At 42.7% G+C, this 19,957-nt stretch overlaps 1 protein-coding gene across 1 annotated transcript in view; it reads left to right on the top strand.

The window, feature by feature from the left end:
• The first annotated feature begins 4,753 nt into the window (after positions 1 to 4,753).
• HELZ2 (helicase with zinc finger 2) overlaps positions 4,754 to 19,957 on the top strand; it is a 31,435-nt gene continuing 16,231 nt past the window's right edge. The window contains exon 1 of the mRNA XM_087444972.1: positions 4,754 to 4,871. The gene's annotated coding sequence lies outside the window, so the exon portion shown is untranslated. The remainder of the gene's footprint in view (positions 4,872 to 19,957) is intronic.

Below are 19,957 nucleotides of genomic sequence, written 5' to 3' on the forward strand. Positions count from 1 at the left end.
ATGAGCGTTCCTGTTGCTCCACAGCCTCGCCAGCATTTGGTGTCAGTGTTCTGGAATCTTGTCATTCTAATAGGAGTGTAGTGGTATCGCATTGTTGTTTTAATTTGCATTTCCCTGATGACATAGGATGTGGAGCATCTTTTCATGTGCTTATTTGCCATCTGTATATCTTTTTTTGGTGAGATGTCTGTTCAGGTCTTTTGCCCATTTTTAAATCAGGTTTTTTATTTTCTTATTGTTAAGTTTTGATAGTTCTTTGTATATTTTGGATAACAGAACTATGTCAGATAATGTCTTGTACAAATATTTTCCCCTAGTCTGTGGCTTGTCTTCTCATTCTCTTGACAGTGTCTTGCAGTGCAGAAGTTTTTAATTTTAATGAAGTCCAGCTTATCAATTCTTTCTTTCATGGATTGTGTCTTTGGTGTTGTATCTAAAAAGTCATTGCCAAACCTAAGGTCATCTAGGTTTCCTCCTATATTATCTTCTAGAAGTTTTATAGTTTTGCATTTTACATTTAGGTCTATGATCCATTTGAGTTAATTTTTATGAAGTGTGTAAGGTCTGTGTCTAGATTCATTTTTGTGCAAGTGGATGTCCAGTTGTTCCAGTATTATTTGTTGAAAAAACTATCCTTTCTCCATTGAATTGATTTGCTCCTTTGTCAAAGATCACCTGACTGTATTTATGGGGGTCTATTTCTGGGATTTCTCTTCTGTTCCACTGCTCTATTTGTCTGTCTTTCACCAATACCACGTTGTCTTGATCACTGTAGCTTTATAGTAAGTCTAGAAGTCAGGTAGTGTCAGTCCTCTGGCTTTGTTCTTCTTCAATACTGTGTTGGCTTTTCCGGGTCTATGGCTCATCTCCATATAAACTTTAGAATCAGTTCATTGATGTCCACAAAATAACTTACTGGGATTTTGATTGAGACTGTATTGAGTCTATAGATCAAGTTGGGTGCTTTATATACTTTAAGGTTAGGTTAATAGGTATATACATGTTAATGGTTGATATAGCTTCTTGGTTAGTGTTTTTCAAACAGGTGGTAACACATTTTAGTGGGTTGTACAACCAGTTTAGAAGAGTGTGTTTTCTTAAACATAGAGGAATAGAATACAATAGAACAGAACAGAACATAGTAGAACAGAATAGAATAGAAAGTTCAGTGTGGCACATGTAGTAAAAGTAGTACTTTGGGAAATTTTAGTTGCAGATCCCAGCCAAAAAAGTTTGAAGAACACTGTTTTTGGTGGATTCCCTCTTTCATTAAGTAGTGTTCCTTCCCAATCCTATTTATTCTGTGGGATTTTTTTTGCCCTAAATTCTAGGTTGTCTTATATTAATATTGCTATGTCAGCATTTATTTATTTATTTTGGAGTGGGAGATGCCTGGCATATATTTTTCCTTTTTCCTTTTTAACCACATTGTGTCTTTGTGTTTTGGTGTATCTCTGGTAAGTAGCATAGGTGTATTATTTTCCTTCTTTTAAGATCCGATGTGTGATTCTCTGTCTTTCAGTACTGTAATCCTTTTACACTTATTGTAATGACTGATGTGCGTGGGTCCACGTCTCCTACAGGCTGAAGTGTTTGTGAGGAGTTTGTTGACTTATGCTTTCTTCTGGATTGGGTCTGCCTTTTCTTTCCTTCCTTTTTTCCTCCAGTGTGGATGACCCTCAGCTCTCTTCTGTGTGTCCACAAACTCCACGATACTCCTTCCACAAAAGTTGGAGTCTAATTTCCCTCCCCTAGATGTGAGCTGGCCTTAGTGACTCACTTTTAATGACTAGGATGTGGCAGAAGTCATGCTGTGTGACTTACCAGGCTGGATTGGGAAAAGGTGATAGTTTCCACCTGCTGTTCTCCCTGTCTCTCTCAGAATGTGCCCGTTCTGGATCCTGAGCTGCTATGTTGGAGAGACCATGTGGAGATAGAGACAGATGCTCAAGGAACCCCTGCCGTCCCAGCCCCCAGCCCAGATGCCTCAGATGACCCAGCCATAGAATCCAAGTCTTCTGGCTGAGGCTCCGAACATCACGGAGTGGACAACAGCTGTCCCTGCTGGTCCCTGTCTGAATTCCTGACCACAGGACTCATGAGCATAAATAATGGTTGTTTTACCCCACTGAGTTCTGGGGTCATTTGTTACACAGCCACATTGACTGGGACACACTGTGTCTTGATCAGCTTCTCTCCACCTGAGCCACACGTGAACACTGCATCTGGGTCCTGCTCACTGTTTGGTGGCCTGAGGGGCTGGACCTAGGGAGGGTGCTCATCCGAGTGATTTCCTCTCTGTTGGAATGGTTGAGGCTAGATGCTCTTCTGCATGAGGTGGGGTTTCCACAGGGCGATTTTGCCTTGGCCTCAGCCAGAATTCACGGATTTCCAGATCAAATTCTAAGTGATTTTCTCTCCTTAGGGTACCTGCACCATGAGGGTATATGAATCTGTGCACCACTGACCTGGTTTATAATAATCTTTCTGTTCTAGGGGCCGGCCCCACGGCCATAGTGGTTAAGTTCGGCACATTCTGCTTTGGCGGCCCAGGTTCACAGGTTCCGATCCTGGGCATGGACCTACACCACTTGTCAGCCATGCTGTGGTGGCGACCAACATATAAAGTAGGGGAAGACTGGCACAGATGTTAGCTCAAGGCTAATCTTTCTCAAGCCAAAAAAAAAAAAAAAAAACTCTCTATCCTTGAACTTCCTGTACATGAAATCATACATTACATACTCTTTTGGGTCTGGCTGCTCTCACTCCACATAATGTTTTTGAGATTCATCCATGCTTTTGTGTGTATCAGCAGTTGTTTTTCCCTGAGTAGAATTTCATTCTACAAATATACCATCATTCATTTATCCAGTAGCCTGATGATGGACGTTTCAGTTGTTTCCAGCTTTTGGCTCCTGTGAATAAAGCTGCCATGAACCCTCAGGTACAAGTCTGTGTGTGGACAGTCAACACCCTGCCCCAGGCTTTGTTAAGATTGAAGATGCGTTTTCATTTCTCACGGGTGGATATGTAGGAGTGGAATTGCTGGGTCATAAGTAGATGTTCATTTAACTTTATCAGAACCTACCGAACTGTGTTGCAAAGTGGCCACATTCCCACCAGTGATCTGTGAGAGTTCCTGTTGCTCCACATCCTCGCCAGCACTGGGTATTGTCTGTCTTTTTAAACTTAACCACTCCAATGCGTTTGAAGTGGTATCTCATTGGGTTTTGCTTTGCATTTCCCTGGTGACCAATGATATGGAGCATCTTTTTAATGTGCTTGTGGCCATTTGTATATTTTCCTGTATGAAGTGTCTGTTCGAATATTTTCTTCATTTAAAAAAACTGGGCTTTTTTTTTTTAAATTGAGTTTTGAGGTTAAAAAATTAATGTGCATACAGTTCTTCACAAGATATGTATATTTTGAATATTTTTTTCAGTCAATAGCTTGCCTTTTCATTTTTCTCACTGGCATCTTTTGAAGAGCAGACATTTTTGATACTTAGACATACAGTTTATCAACTTTTTCTTTTATATTAGTGCTTTTCATGTCCTTTTAAAGAAATATTTGCCCACCCCAAGGCTGTGAAGATTTCACTGCCGGGCGGAAGATTTGCAGTTTAGCTTTGACCTTCAGATGACCAATCTTGAGTTCCTGTTTTGTGTAACATAAGGTAGGGCTTGAGGTTCATTTTTTCCTCATCTGTCTGTGCAGTTGTCCGGGCACCACTTGTTGGAAAGTCTGCCCTTCCCCTGCTTTGGCGCCCGTTTAAGACGACAGGCAGACGCACGTGTGCGTCTATTCCGGTGCCTCCTGCGCATCACCGCCTCGCAGTTACCTCTGTCCAGCATCCCGCGCGATCCGGGTTGCAGAAGAGGAACTTCTCGTAAGTCTCCCTCGCCCCCCCAGCGCCTGCAGAACAGTAAACGCTCTGTCATCGTGAATTGTCTCTTTACATGACCCCCGCCCCCTTACAGCTGCAGGTCCTGGCACCGGGGTGTAAGCCGGCTGGGGAGTGGGCCTCCCCTGGCGGGTGACGGGGCGGGCTGCACGCTGAGGAGTGAGGCCCAGAGGCCACGAGTGTGGACTTGAACCTCTGGCGTCGGCAGCAAGCCAGTCTCCCTGTCTCCAGGAAGGAGACCGCGGGCCCTGGCCTCCGAGGACGTGCGGAGCCTCGGCTTCCCTCTCCGCCCGCGGTGGGCGGGGTCCAGGCGGGGTCCAGGCGGGGTCCAGGCGGGGTCCAGGCGGGGTCCAGGCGGGTGCAGCCGGGCCGCGGCGCAGCCCACCCGACGGAGTGCACGGGTGCCAAGCGCGGCGCGGAGAGGTCCGGTGCCGGACGGAGGGCCAGGGTCGGAGCAGGGTCTGCCGTCCCCCCTAGAGCGCCAGCCCCCCAACAGGAGGGGCTCCCCCTTTGCGGGGAGTGCAGACGCACCCCCCACGTGGCGGGAAGCACCCCGCCCCCGCGCTCCCGGGTCCTGAGTGCAGCCCCTCCCACGGGCCGTTCCGGAGGGGCGCCCACTCCGCGGGGCACCCACGACGCCTGGGCGAGAGGGCCACGAGGGACAGTGGGCGCTCGGGGGACAGGGGCAGAGCCGCCCAGCTCCCGACGTGTCACTCTGGAGGTGGGGTCAGACCTCGGGCGGGGGATGGGGTCCGATGAGGCCGCGGGGCGGGGCGGGGCGGGGCAGAGAGGCCATGCCCCCTGTGAGGCCCCTGGCTCCTCCCCGGGCGGCTGATGGAATTGTCCCAAATCTTCACCCGGATCGTCCTCATCAGTTTCGCACGTCCCGCCCTCCGAGCAGCCTCCCGCTCAGGGCCTGGGGGCTCCAGGTCGGGGTCAGAGTGTGATCTGGGGTGCGCGGGTGGAGGTAAGAACCCACCATGCAGAGACGCTGTGGGGTCGGGATAGGGAGAGAGCAGCTGGGACGACCCGCGGTGGAGACGCTTCCTGGGGCGAGACCTCGCGTCCAGATGCCCTTCCTGGTACCCCTGCGCAGTGGGATGCAGCCCCCACACCCCCTCCCCATGACACCACGGGGAAGGACGATTCTAAGAGATCCTCATGGCTGCGCCCCTCCCCCCAGCCTAAAGGGGAACCGGCCTGGGATGCTGATGAGATCTAGGACCCTCCCACCTGTAGACTCTATCACCTCCTTGCTCCCGGGCTAAGGTGTGACCTTCTGGCTGGGTGGGAGGGTCTGCTAGGACCAGCTGAGAGGACCAGATTCATCACAGGTAAACTGAGGCTTTGCCCAGAGACTCGAGACCTCCACAGCCTGCAGTGATGCTGGTGGGGGTATTTCGGGTTTTTCCAGCCGTTTCTGGCCATAGTGGAAGGTGAGGGGCGGAGCTTTATCTACTGGGAATATGCTGGTTGAGGAAGGGCTGGTTTATGGAGCCAGGTGTTGGGTGGATGCTTTGTTTATTCTTTAATATAATTCTAAACAAACTTACACCAAAGGTGTAAAAATAGTGCAAAGAACTTCCATGTACTCTTTTTCTAGATTCACCGACTGCTTACATTTTGTTCCATTTGGTTTATTATGTAAACTTTTATTTCTGAACCCAGACATCATGCCCTTTACCCCTAACACTTAAGTGTATGTTTCCTAAGAACATGTACTTTGTCAATTATTAAACAGGACATTTAGCATTGATGCAATAATATTACGGATACTCAGCCCACATTCAAATGTTAACTGTCTAATAACTTCATATATGTGTATACATGTTTTTGTGATCTAAAGTCTCACCTAAGAACCCTTGATGCATCCAGTGCTCATGCCTCCTCAGTCTCCTCCAGTCTGTCTTTCATGACTTGGACATTTTTGAGGAGCACGGGGCAGTCATTTTGTAGAGTCCGTGATGTTTCCTTGTGATGGGGATGAGGTTTTGCGTTTTTGGCTGGAACCACAGGAGGGGCTGTGTCCTCCTTGGTGCGTCTTCCCTGGGGCTCTCTCAGTCTGTCCTGTCTCTGGAGATGTGAGCCCTGCTGCCTCGGCTCAGGAGACTCTGAAGTTTTCTCCGCTGCGAGGTTACTGTTTCCCTTTGTAACTAGCAGGCATCCCGGGGAGACACTTTGAGAAGACATGAATCTCCTGTTTCAGTTATGACTGTGATGGTTGCATCATGCCTTTCTAAGCCTCGTCCTCTGCATTGATTTGTTGGTACTCCAGAGCAGAGTTTTGGAAGGACTGCTCTGTTCCTAACAGGGAGGGATGCGGATGCAGGGAGCCAGTGAGGAGGCTGCTTAGGATTCTAGGCTTAGAAGGGACCACTGGATTCTGGATCAACTTGGGTTTTGAGCAGACAGCATTTGCTGATGGTTGGATGTAGTGTGTGAGGAGGGGTCCAGGATGCCTGGGCACCTGGGAGGATGGGGTTGTCATTTACTGGAACTGGAGGCTGTTGGAGGAGCAGGAGAGGGTTTGGGCCAAGTGCAGTGTCAGGTGTCTGCTTGACATTCAGGGAAAGATGCTGAAGAGACCAAGGACTGTATGTGTCTGGACTTTAGGGAAAATCCCTGCTGGAGATGATGAATTGGCACCATCAGCATCTGGATGATCAGCAAGGCCAGAAAGTGAAGGGGCAATCCCTCCAGCATATGTGGGCAGAGGGGGGCCAGAGAACGGTCACTGTGCGAATGTTCCACGTTCATATTGGATGCGCTGCCTTTCACACTTCAATTTCTGTTTGAATAAGGAATACATGCCCTCGACACAAAATCAGATGTACAAAAGGTAGAGGAAGAAAGTGAGTCACCGCCTGTCCCAGCAACACCACTTACTTCTGATTTCTGCAACCGAGTTTTGTACTTTATATATTTTTAAATTCTTTCTTTTTTTTCCCTCAAGGTGCATTGTTGTGTACCTTGATTTTCTTTAACAAGTTATTTTGGAAAAAACTCCTTTTCAGAACATTTGAGATGTCTCCTTCTGTTTTGTGGCCTTAGAGTAGTCCACGGCACAGGGAGGGGGATGCCAGTTCATGAGCCATAGACCCCCAGAGGTGGGCACTGGGGTGCTGTTGGTCTGCTGTGATTAGGAAGGAGGCTGCCATGATTATCATGTACATGTTATGGCACAAAATTGGGGTTCTCTGCCTGATGCACATAAAAAGCCACTTATTGCAGCGTCAGCTTTTGAGAAAAGAAAAGGCTTTATTGTGAGGTCTACCAGCAAGGAGACAGGAGGTGAAGTTCTCCAATTTGTCTCCCCAATTCAAGTCTTGGGGTAAAATTTAAGAGGTTACAGAGAACAGGCTGGTATGTGGCAATGCTGGTGGGGCAGGTTTCAAATGGAGGGCTTTAGACATTTATGGTAAGGTGTGGAAGGGGCTTTAACATCACATCTTCCTAGACAACAGACCCCTTGCTTCTGATAAGAGCCTGACTTTCCAGTTCTGGTCGTGTCCCACTCCTGCGGCTCCGTAGGGGGAGAATCTTTGGTTCTGGTATCATTTGAGGTCAAGACTCTCTCCTTTGCATAGGCTCTGGCTATGTAACTTGCAAATTTTTGGCTTGCCCTGAAAAACCTTCTGTTGATAAGATGAGGTCAGTTTGAACTGGTCCTAGAGGCCCGTGGTTACAGATCTCCCCCTTTTGGGCTAGCCCAGTGGCATAGCAGTTAAGTTCGCATGCTTCCCTTCGGTAGCCCAGGGTTCGCAGGTTTGGATCCTGGGCGTGGACCTACGACTGCTTGTCAAGCCATGCTGTGATGGCGTCCCATATAAAGTAGAGGAAGATGGGCACGGATGTTAGCCCAGGGCCAATCTTCTTCAGCAAAAAGAGGAAGATTGGCATCAAATGTTAGCTCAGGGCTAATCTTCTTCACCAAAAAACCCCCCCAGAATCTCCCCTTTTGTTGTTCACTCCTCAATCTTGGGGGATATAGGGTGACGACTGCTCTAGCTTCATCCTGCTGATAAGGGGCATAGGTTATTCCATCTCATTGAACCAGTCTTTTAGTAAGGCAGTGATGCAGGTGGGCTCCCAAAGTTAGGCCTATATTGTGTAAGCAAGTAACCAGGTATTTAATTAGAAGAATTTCTAGAGAAACAAAAAGAGAGAGAGAAAAACAAGGTTAAAGGTTGGAGCAAATTATAAACCATTTCTGAGCCCAGGGGGCAGCCAGTCAAGAGGATTTCTAGATGTCACAGCCAAAGCATCTTTTGCAGTTTGAAACGTCTCTGATGATGCATCGGGTGTTCAGGTATCTTTCTGAGTGGCTTACACAGCAACAGGCATGAATCTCTCTTAAGTTTATATCAGGTCACCCGGCTTCATTTTGCAGGGCTTCAGGAAAAAGGGTGGTTTCAGTTCTCAATGATTCCAAATGAAAATGATGGAAAAGATTGAAAATGTTACTTTGGAGGTTTGTAGCCAAATGTTTGAGCAGTCTAGGAGAATTCAGGATCCAGTCTAGTTTACAGAGAGAAAACAAAAACCTCAAAGACAATTAACAGAACTAGAATCTAACATCCACAAATGTGTATTACAGTTTCTACTGAAACATAATTTTGCTCTCTAAAATCACCCTCATCTTTACCAAAGATAGTCAAATTAAGACTCACTGGTTTGTGAAATAAGTCTAGTTTCAATAAACTTGGCCCTATTATTTACATAAGTACAGCAAGAAAAGCAATTGATTATATAGACTCTTTTAATTTTGCTTTGCTGTAACTTTTTATAAAGAATCTCAGATTGAACTTTAAAGGCCTCTTGAGGCCAGGAAAGCCAAGCCAAGGACTTGTCATCAGATTCTGCCTGCAATACCTACAGATTTGGGTGAATTCCTCTCTTTTCTTGAGGTTCCCCAAAATATCCTGAGGTTCTTGCACCTGCTAGGGAAGTGACCTTCTTTACTCAGCTGGTAAGATTGCTAGAAATCCTGTAAGCAAGGTACTAGGCCAATATTTCTAAGGGGCTTTATTTGTTCCATTAATTCAACCTTTGTTCCTTAAGAGTCTATACATGTTTCTCTCAAATATGACATTCCAGTCAAAGCCTTGGTAATATAACCAACATTTCCAATTGTGTCCTGTTATAAGGAGAACAGATTCTTATTGAACTTATGCAAATAACTATATTGCCATGAAAATAGGAACACTCAGTCATCATGAGTTTCCAAATTTTGGAGGGATCAGGTAGGGAGAAAAAGATAAATGTTTTAATTCTATTTCCATGGTATAATTTACCAAATTGCTATAAGTCATAGTTAGCTTAAGAGAAAAGAGTTTCCTTAAATCTGGAAAAACAAGACATTGAAAAAAAATCAGTGATATTTCAAACAAAAAGTCATAAAAATTATAATCATCCTTATCAGTTCATTCAGTCCCATGTAATCAATTCTTGATCTTGATCTTCTGTTAGCAGTTTTATGAAGCCATCAGTTTCCCCATTAGAGTTCTGTAATTTCTTACCCAGCTCAGTTTTATAATCTGAAAGTTTATCAGAAACTTGTATTCTAGAGTAAGTGTCAGAGTCCTTTCCATGAAACCCTCTGAAGATGAAATGTATTTGCAAAAGTATCAGAGTAAAACAATAACTGTCTGTAAATGACAAAAGACTTAAAAATGACAAGTGACAAAGAAATCTGGTTATTTCTGTGACATATAACATTTTAAAATAACTAGAATTATGACTGATAACCAGGACAGATCAGAATTTTAGGAATGTTACATAATTTTTTAAAATACTTATATTAATAACATTCACCCACACAATATAACCTAATAAAATTTATCATCATTTATTCAACAATGTGTCCCATGTAACTTAACATACCAAATAAGCCTAATTAGTTCAATATCTTCCTTTGAAAGACAGAGAACAAATTCTTTGAGAAGTCCCAGGGACCCACTGGAAATTATCAAAGTTACTTTCAGGTCAAAAGAAAGATTTTATTTAGGTTTTGAATTTTTGGGAAGCTTGTCAAAAATGTCAAAAGGTGTTAAAACACTTGGTCAAATAGGAAACAATGTTCACTGTGAAACAATGCTTAGTTATCCATTTAACCAAAGTGACAACAGAATATGTTAAAGGCAAACATACAGAGTTAAATAGTTAAAAAAATCTTAGTTATCTTAATAGAGAGATTCCAGCCTTTTAGAACATAGGAAATTATTTTGATAAAACATAGAATTTCTATCTTTTAAGTAGATTTACTCAAAGGTAAAGAAAAACCTTTTATAATCTCTTTATCAAGAGCAGGCTAAAAGTCCAGGAAAATTATCCTTTTTAAGAGAAAGAAAACCAAATTTTAATTTTTGTACCAGCTTACTTTTGATATTAAAATTTATTCACTTAATTGAGTCCATTTTAATCTTAGCCAACTGTACTATGCACAAAACTCTCTTTTCAGGGTTCTTCCACAAGCCTTCTATAACTTTCTTTTTACACTCAGAATTTGTCCCATGCCTTCTTTCTTCCCTCCCAGTACTTTAGGCCAAATTTATCTTTCTTAACAAAACAAACAAAAATATCTCCATTCCTTAAATCTTCTTTACCAAAAACATAGATCTTACTTTCCTTAATTTTTTTTATATATTGGCATCCTGTGGATTGGGAGATCCACAAATACTGTCTAGAAACATGTGCTTTCTCATAGAAAACTTCTCAGTGTGGCACAAAACATGTTCATCAATAAACCCAAGTATTTTTCCAGTTTCTCTGTAATATGAAGCCAAAGGTAAATAAATCTATGTTTAGTAATTAATATCTAATATTACATCTTATGTGGAAATGACCTAGATACTCAATAAATCTTATTATTTAAATTAATTTAGTAGAACTCTAAAGTTTCAAGTTACAAAAAGGTTTTGAAGTTATTTTAAATATGTATGCCATAACACATAGTTATTGTTAAAAAATTCACCCAAAACTTTTATCTTTTCATGTCTATTTAGTTTACTTATTCCCAATAATTATTTAGTTTGCCTACAAGTCTTCATGAGACCTTAGGCAAAATTAGCTATCATTCCAAGTTATTGTTTTTGCTAACAAGTTTTGTAACGGAGATAACATGAAATTATTTGACCAATAAACCAGACAGAACAAAGGCTGCGTGTCTGCATCATATCCAATGTTGATAACTAACATTCCTAACTCAACCAAACCAATGAACTTAAATAAACTTTCACTTACCAAAGATTATGTTGTATCGTGTTAACTTGAAAGACATTTGGGTTAGTTTCCATTACATTTATATAAGCATTTACTTTAAGCCAATTAAATAGAGCTCTTTTATAAATTATACCATATGGACATTAAAAAATCACACATATATAACACATATAGACACACATACCCAGAGAGTCCACAGCTGTTGTTTTAAAATTACTGCCATGAATGAGGTACAGTAATACAAAGCTCACTAGTTATGAATACAAATCTTGTTTTAAGCTTTTTCTACTAATATTTGTGGAGAAGATACTTAAGATGATAGCTTTTGGGTGAGGGCACTCTATAGATGGTTTTTCTTTCCTTTTTCTCTTTTTTTTTTTCCTTCGGTCTTAGGAATTGGTGATGGGCTAGATAACAGTTCCCAGAGAAATTACAAACTTTTTGAGATAAAGGAAATGGTAGAATCTGAATTGCTTTTAGAGTTGCATTTCCTTTTCTGCAAGGATTTATAAGATAAGGACAGTTGCTCTTAATTCCTCAGAAATTGAGTTATAACTTAAATAGCATTATAGGTTAATCTAGCTGTCCAACTACATCGTCCCTAAGTTGCTTCTTTCCCTCTGGGTGCTTAGTTTTATTTTAACTTAGGGGAGAAGGCCTAAAAAAAAAATCCTATCAGACTCTGAATATCAGCTTCCAATTTGGCCAAATTTCTGATTGGTAAGTTGCTAAATCCTTTCAAATATCTCTCCAGGTTGCAGCCGGACAGACAGTAACTACACCCGGCAGTACTGAACAACTCCATAATCTTTAACATAGCAGTTTCCCAGAAAATCTGAGTCTCGTTAACTCTGAGAGGGGCTTATATTGGGCCCTCCTTTGAAGGTAGATTATGGGGCATCTGTAAAACCATGACCTAATATATTTTTCTTTTAGGTACCTTTTATAACTTAATTTTCTATTAGCTTTTTGCAACAAGACTTCCAATAAGGTTACTTTGGAATTTTGAAGTTTTTGCTTTTAAGTGCACTTCTTAAATGATCTTATCTAATTGGAATGTTCCTTCTAATGGCCAGTGTCATTCCCCTGAGGCTGACGGCAGTTTGGTAGGACCTTAGCTGCAAAATGGGGTGCAACCACATTTCTGTCAGACCATCTCTGACTGCAAAATGGGGTGCAACCACATTTTTGTCCAACCATATTTTGTGACCCCTAACCTGACAATTATCAAGTCAAGCCCTCAAGACACCAGACAAGCTTAGTAAGATTTTGCTGTTCTTTGTAACTATTTACAGTTTCCAGAACCTTTAGGTTTTGAGCAATTGTGCCGGAAGGTGGCACGCCTGACTCTTTAAAGATTAAAGATTTCTTTGTTTCTTGGTTTGGAAACTCAAAAGGAGCCCAAAGTGGCCACTATAATTTTAAATTATCCTGGGTTATCTTGCCAGCTGTTTACAGTTATTCCCATTTTAGGGGGCTTTTTCCCAGGTGGCTGCAACAAACAAGGTCTTTGTAGGGGATAGTGTGTAGGGTCTAATAATATGTACTTGTGAGAACAGCTCCCCCACACATAACCAAGGGGTAGGCTTTATCCCTTCTGTGTTCTGGCACCCACAAAGTTCAGAGATGAGTGAGCCCCAGATGAGTTGCCACGGCAGACTGCTTCACCATGAACAATAGGGCCCGGCAAGATATGTTCTTCAAAAGGGGGTCCCTATGAGGACATTGCCCATCATGGGCAGATGCACCAACACCTCCGTAAAATCCCCAGTCACCTGAGAATGTCCCAAAGGACTGGAGGGAACAGTGCCTCTTTTCTTCAGAGTCAGAAGACCCTCATAATATTAATTTCTAAAGGAAGTTTGTTATGGTCGCTGAGAAACTCAGTCCCCAAACAGCCAATTCAATTTAAACAAACATTAACACACAATACAATTCTACATATAACATAGATCAGAATGCTGGCCAGTTTGCCAGGAGCTACTCAGAACCAGGAGCAACTTCACGAGTGAACCCTTTGTGTGTGTGTGTGTGTGTGTGTGTGTGTGAGGAAGATTAGCCCTGAGCTAACATCTGCTGCCAATCTTCCTCTTTCTCCTGAGGAAGGTTGGCCCTGGGCTAATATCCGTGCCCATCTTCCTCTACTTTATATGTGGGATGCCTGCCACAGCATGGCTTGATGAGCTATGTGTAGGTCCGTGCCTGGGATCTGAACCTGCAAACCCCAGGCCGCTGCCGAAGCGGAGCGTGTGAACTTCACTACACCACAAGGCTGGCCCTAGGAGTGAACCTTTTACCCTGTCTCTAATTATCTTGGGTGGTCCAGGCCCAAGATTCAGGACTCAGCCCACCAGCACTCCCCAGAATACAAGTCAAACTTATATTTCCAGAGTGTCAAACCAGAGAGACGAGGTAAGGACAATCGCCTTCTTAAAGTTACTCACCGAGAGCCCAGAGACGTCTTGATCCAGAAGCTCTTCTCTCAAAATAGAAAAGCACCACAGCAGGAAGCGAGCATCTGATCAGCCGAGCCTCCAGACAAAACTGTCTAAACAGCTGCTGAGGGTTGCAAAAAGACCCCGCACCCTGCCGGGGGCTCCAGAGCCTCGGGCATGTGGTCACAGGACCTAGTCCCTGCATGGTGCCCAGAAACTGTTACCACACAAAATTGGGGTTCTCTGCCTGTTGCACATAAAAAGCCAATTATTACGGCAGCAGCTTTTGAGAAAAGAAAAGGCTTTATTGTGAGGTCTACCAGCAAGGAGACAGGAGGCAAAGCTCTCAGTCGTGTCTCCCTGATTTAAGAGGTTACAGAGAACAGGCTGGTATGTGCAAATGCTGGCAGGGCAGGTTTCAAATGGAGGGCTTTAGACATTTATGGTAAGGTGTGGAAGAGGCTTTAACACCACATCTTCCTAGACCACAGACCCCTCGCTTCTGATAACAGCCTGATGTTCCAGTTCTGGTCGTGTCCTACTCTGTTGGCTCTGTGGTGGGGAGGATCTTTGGTTCTGGTGTCATTTGAGGTCAAAATTCTCTCCTCTGCACAGGCTCTGGCTACATGATTTGCAAATGTTTGGCTTGCCCCTGAAAGACCTTCTGTTGATAAGATGGGGTCAGTTTGAACTGGTCCTAGAGGCCCATGGTTACGCACAGACCTTGCTATGCACACGCGAGCGTCTGCGGAATCAAGGGTCAGAGGGTGTGTGGACCTGCACTTCTGACTGGGTGCCGCCTGACTGCATTGTGGTTTAGGCACTCCCACCCCCACATGCAGTGTCCGATTCTGTGACCTTTACTGACCAGAGAGGTAAAAATATTATGTAGTTCTAATTTGCATTTTCCTCAGAGGGCGTTTTCACTACATTTAGAGCTGCTAAAAAAAGAAATAACAGGCCTCAAATGGAGTCATTTGCCCCCATGACAGCAAACCAAAACTTACTTGCAGTTTCGGCCTCTCCCAAGAGTGTGGCCTTGAAACAGTCGATCTGAAATGTCCTGATCAGCCTAGGTGAGGCCATCTACATGGCAAGACCCCTGCTGTCCCTCCCCCCAAGATGTCCTGGCCTGAAACAGTCCTGTCTCTTCTTTGCTGATGGCTCCTGTTCCCCCTCTTCTCCCTATAAAAACCTTCCACTTTCTACAACTCCTCAGAGCACCTTTCTACTTGCTAGAGGGGAGACGCTGCCCGATTCATGAAACACCTAATAAAGCCAATTAGATCTTCAAATTTACTTGGTTGAATTTTGTTTTTTTAGCAGAACCTTTAGCTGTGATATGAAGTATAATTTTTTTTCAGTTTGCATTTGACTTTTGACTCTATTGATTTTTCCTCCGGATAGAACTGTTTTCTTTTTGTGTGGTTGAATTTATTAGTGATGTGCTGGTGGGGTGCTGGGAGATATTTAACAACTGGCTCTTCGAGAAGAGAAAAAGTGCCACGATTCATAGCGTTTGTCGATTTCCGTGGTGTAAACTTTCCATCACGGCCGATTTCAAGCCACCAACTCAGTCACTGAGCTGAGCAGATGGGCACTTGTGCCTGCCAGCCGAGCCAGCTCCCGCACAGCCCTGCTGCGGTGTTTCCCTTAGGAAGGCCCCTCCGAGATCGCTGCTCGACAGACACGCTCCACCTGGCTTCTGCTGGTGCTTTTATGGTTGATTCTGTTTCTATTTAAATCTTTGGTCCATCCGCTATTTTATTTTGGTGTAAGGTGTTATGTGGAGATCCTGCCGCCCCATTTTTGTTTCAAGATCCTAACCAGTTCTAACAGAATTGTTAGAATTGAAACAGTTCTACCAGAATTTGTTGACTAAACCGTCTTTTCCCAGTGATCTGAAATGCTGTCTTTCATCCTCTGTGAATCTCCCATGTGTGTGTCAGCCTATTTCTGGATGCCCCGTTCCACCACCTTGATGTGCTTGTCCATTTGCTCCAGGACCACACTCTTTTAGTAGCTTTGCAAGGTGTTTTACTATTTGATGGGACTCGTATCCTCTGTTATTCTTTTTTTAAATTAATTAATTGAGATACATTGACATACAGTCAGGTGCTGCATAACGACGTTTCAGTCAATGACGGACCGCATGTATGATGGTGGTCTCATAAGATTAGCACCATATAGCCTAGGTGTGTAATAGGCTGTACCAGCCATCTAGGTTTGTGTAAGTTCACTGTATGATGTTTGCACAATGACAAATTCACCTAACACTCATTTCTAAGAACGTATCCCTGTCATTAAGCAATGCATGACTGTATAACATTGTGTAAGTTTGTGTAAAATGTGTTGATTTGATACATTTATGTATTGCAATATGATTGACACGTTAGCCTTAGCTAATAGCTCTATCATATCACATAATGAATATTTATTTTCTGTGGTGGGAACAATTAAGATCTAGTCTCTTAGCAACTTTGAAGTTTATAGTATAGTATTGTTGACAATAATCACCATGCTGTGCATTGTATCTCCAGAACTTATTCATCTACTAGTTGCAAGTTTGTATTCTTAGACAACATCTCCCCAGTTCACCCGCCCCTCAGCCCCTGGTAACTACCATTGTACTTTCTGCTTTTAAGAGTTTGGCTTCTTTAGATTCCACATGTAAGTAATATTGTACAGTATTTGCCTTTCTGTGTCTGACATTTCACTTAGTATAATGCCCTTGAGGTCCATTTATGTTGTCACAAATGGCAGGATTTCCTTCTTTCTCATGGCTAAATAATATTCCATAGTGTGTGTGTGTGTGTGTGTGTGTGTATGTATATACAGTCATGTGCCACATAATGACATTCCGGTCAAAGACAGACGGCGTATACAATGGTGGTCCCATACGATTAGTACCCTACAGCCTCGGTATGTAGTAGGCTCTACCATCTAGATTTGTGTAAGTACGCTCTATGATGTTCACATGATGATGAAATCGCCTAACAATGCATTTCTCAGAACGTATCCCCATCATTAGGTGACACATGACTGTGTATATGTGCCACATCTTCTTTATCCATTCATCCATGGATGGATATTTAGGTAGGTTCCATGTTGTGGCTCTTGTGAATAGTCTGCAGTGAACGTGGGAGTGCAGATATCTCTTAGAGGTCCTGAGTTCATTTATTTTGGATAAATACCCAGAAGTGGAATTGCCGGATCGTATGGTAATTCTATTTTTAATTTTTTGAGGAAACTCCATACCGTTTTCCATTGTGGCTGCACCAGTTTTCATTCCCACCAACAGTGCACAGATGTTCCCTTTTTTCCGCATCCTCGCCAACACTTCTTATGTCTTGTCTTTTTGATAAGAGTCATTCTAACAGATATGAGGTGATATCTCATTGTGGGTTTTCTTTTTGCCATTTCAGGATAACACTTTTCTTTCTTTCTTTCTTTTTCAGGAAGATTGGCCCTGTGTTAACATCTGTTGCCAATCTTCCTCTTTTTCTTTTTTCTCCCCAAAGCCCCGGTACGTAGTTGTGTATCATAGTTGTGGAGTTGTAGCTCTTCTATGTGGGATGCCGCCTCAGCATTGCTTGATGAGCGGTGAGTAGGTCTGCGCCCAGGATCCAAACCGGCGAACCCTGTGCTGCTGAAGGGGAATGCGGGAACTTAACCACTACGCCACCAGGCTGGCCCCTCATTGTGGTTTTGATGTGCATTTCCCTGGTGATTAGGGATGTTGAGCATCCTTTCCTGTATCTGTTGGCCATCTGTATGTCTTCTTTGGAAAAATCTCTATTCAGGTCCTCTGCCCATCTTTAAATTGGATTATTTGTGTTTTTTGCTATTGAGTTATGTAAATTCTTTATATATTTTGGATATTAACCCCTTTTCAGATATACGGTTTGCGAATATTTTCTCCCAGTCAGTAGACTGCCTTTTCAATTTATCGATTGTTTCCTTTGCTGGGCAGAAGCTCTTTAGTTTAATGTCGTCTCACTTATTTTAGTTTTTGTTGCCTGTGCTTTTGGTGTCATATCCAAGAAATCATTGCTAAGACCAATGTCAAGGATCTTTCTCCCTATGTTTTCTTCTGAGTTTTATGGTTTCAGGTCTTAAATTTAAGTCTTTGATTGATTTCCAGGTAATTTTTGTGAGTGGTGTAATTCTTTGTTCTTTTTGAGTCAGCATTCTTTTGCATGTGGCTCTCCAGTTTTCCCAACACCATTTATTGAAGAGACTGTCCTTTCCCCAACATGTATTCTTGGCTCCTTTGTTGTAAATTAATAGACCCTGCGTTTATTTCATGGCTCTCTGTTCTGTTGCACTGATCTATGTGTCTGTTTTTATGCCAATACCGCTTTGTCTTGATTACATACTACAGCTTCATAATATAGCTTGAAGTCAAGACGTGTGATGCCTCTAGCTTTATTCTTTCCCAGCATTTCTTTGGCTATTTGCAGTCTTTTGTGGTTCCAAATAAACTTTAGGATAGTTTTTTCTATTTCTATGAAAAATTCGATTAGAATTTTGATCAGGATTGCATTGAATCTATAGATCGATTTGGGTCGTATGGACATTTTCACAATGTTAATTCTTCCAATCCAAGAACACGGAAGGTCTTTCCATTTATTTGTGTCTTCTTCAATCTCTTTCATCCATGTCTTATGGTTTTTAGTGTACAGGTCTTTCACTTTCTTGGTTAAATTTTATTCCTAAATGATTTTATTAGTTTTGATGCTATTGTAAATGGGATTGCTTTCTTAATTTCTCTTTTAGATAGTTCTTGTCAGTGTACAGAAATGCAACTGATTTCTGTATGTTGATTTTTTTATCCTACAACTTTACTGAATTTATTTATTAGTTCTAACAGTTTTTTAGTGGATTTTCAGGATATTTTCTATATGTAAGATCATGTCATCTGCAAACAGACAATTTTACTTCTTTCTTTCCAATATTGATGCTTTTTATTTCTTTTTCTTGCCTATTGCTCTGGCTAGGACTTCCAATACTACATTGAATAGACATGGCGAGAGTGGGCACCCCTGTCTTGTTCCTGATCTTAGAGGAAAGGCTTTCAGCTTTTCACTGTTGAGTATGTTGTTAGCTGTGGGCTTGTTTCATATGGCCTTTATTATGTGAGGAACACTGCTTCTGTACCCGCTTTGTTGAGCATTTTTATCATGAAAGGATGTTGTATTTTGTCAAATCCTTTTTCTGCATCTATTGAGATGATCATATGATTTTTATCTTTCACTGTATTAATGTGGTGTATCACATTGATTGATTTGTGGATGTTGAACCATCCTTGCATCCCAGGGATAAACCCCACTTGATCATGGTGAATGATCCTTTTAAAGTGCTGTTGTGGGGGTTGGCCTGGTGGCATAGTGGTTAAGTTCGCGAGCTCTGCTTCGGCAGCCCGGGGTTCACAGGTTTGGATCCCGGGCATGGACTGACGCACCAGTCATCAAGCCATGCTGTGGCAGCATCCCAATACCAAAGAGAAGAAGATGGGCACAGACATTAGCCCAGGGCCGATCTTCCTCAGCAAAAAGAGGAAGATTGACAACGGATGTTAGCTCATGGCCAAGCTTCCTCACAAAAACAACAACAAAACAACAACAACAAAAAAAAGTATAGCGCTGTTGAATTCAGTTTGCTAATATTTTATTGAGAACTTTTGCATCTACATTCAATCAGGAATATTGGTCTGTAACCTTTCCTTGTGTCCTTGTCTGGCTTTGGTATCAGGGTGATGGTGGCGTCATGACAAGTTTTGGAGTGTTCCCTCCTCTTCAATGTTCTATTACTCTTCTTTGTAATAATTCTCTTGTCTATTCTTTCTTGTTTATGTTATACTTTTCCAAATGATCTTTAAAATCAGCTTGTCCACCCCTCAATTCCTCTTTATATTTTTGTTAGGATTGCATTAAATTAATAGGTTAATTTAGGAAGAATTGACATCTTTGTGTAATATTAAGTCTCCTTATCCAAGAACGTAGTATTCCATTCCATTTTCCACCGTGTTCTGTCATGTGTCTCAGGAACGCTTCTGTTTTCTCGCATATTTCTTGTTAAGCTCATCCCTGGGTCTTTTGTTGCTGCTATTATTTATAGAACATTTTCCCCTATCATGTCCTCTAACTTGATGTTTGATACCTCGAGGCGCCTGGTGAGATTATTAATGGTGGACCCCGCCAACCTCCTCACTTAAATGGGAAGCCCCTGTTATTGCCCCACCCAACAGGATGCTGGCCTTGGGCTGATGTAGACGCATGGCATTGCCTGAGGGACAGCATTGGTGTATCAGTGGTCTATTGCTGGGTGAGAAATCACCCAAAAACTTGGTGGCTTAAAACAATAATCAGCATTTATTATCTCACCCACTTATGGT

Source organism: Ceratotherium simum, chromosome 21, assembly GCF_057802395.1.
Source record: "Ceratotherium simum simum isolate JZ-2026a chromosome 21, ASM5780239v1, whole genome shotgun sequence".
In the NCBI taxonomy this organism is placed as follows: Eukaryota; Metazoa; Chordata; class Mammalia; order Perissodactyla; family Rhinocerotidae; genus Ceratotherium; species Ceratotherium simum.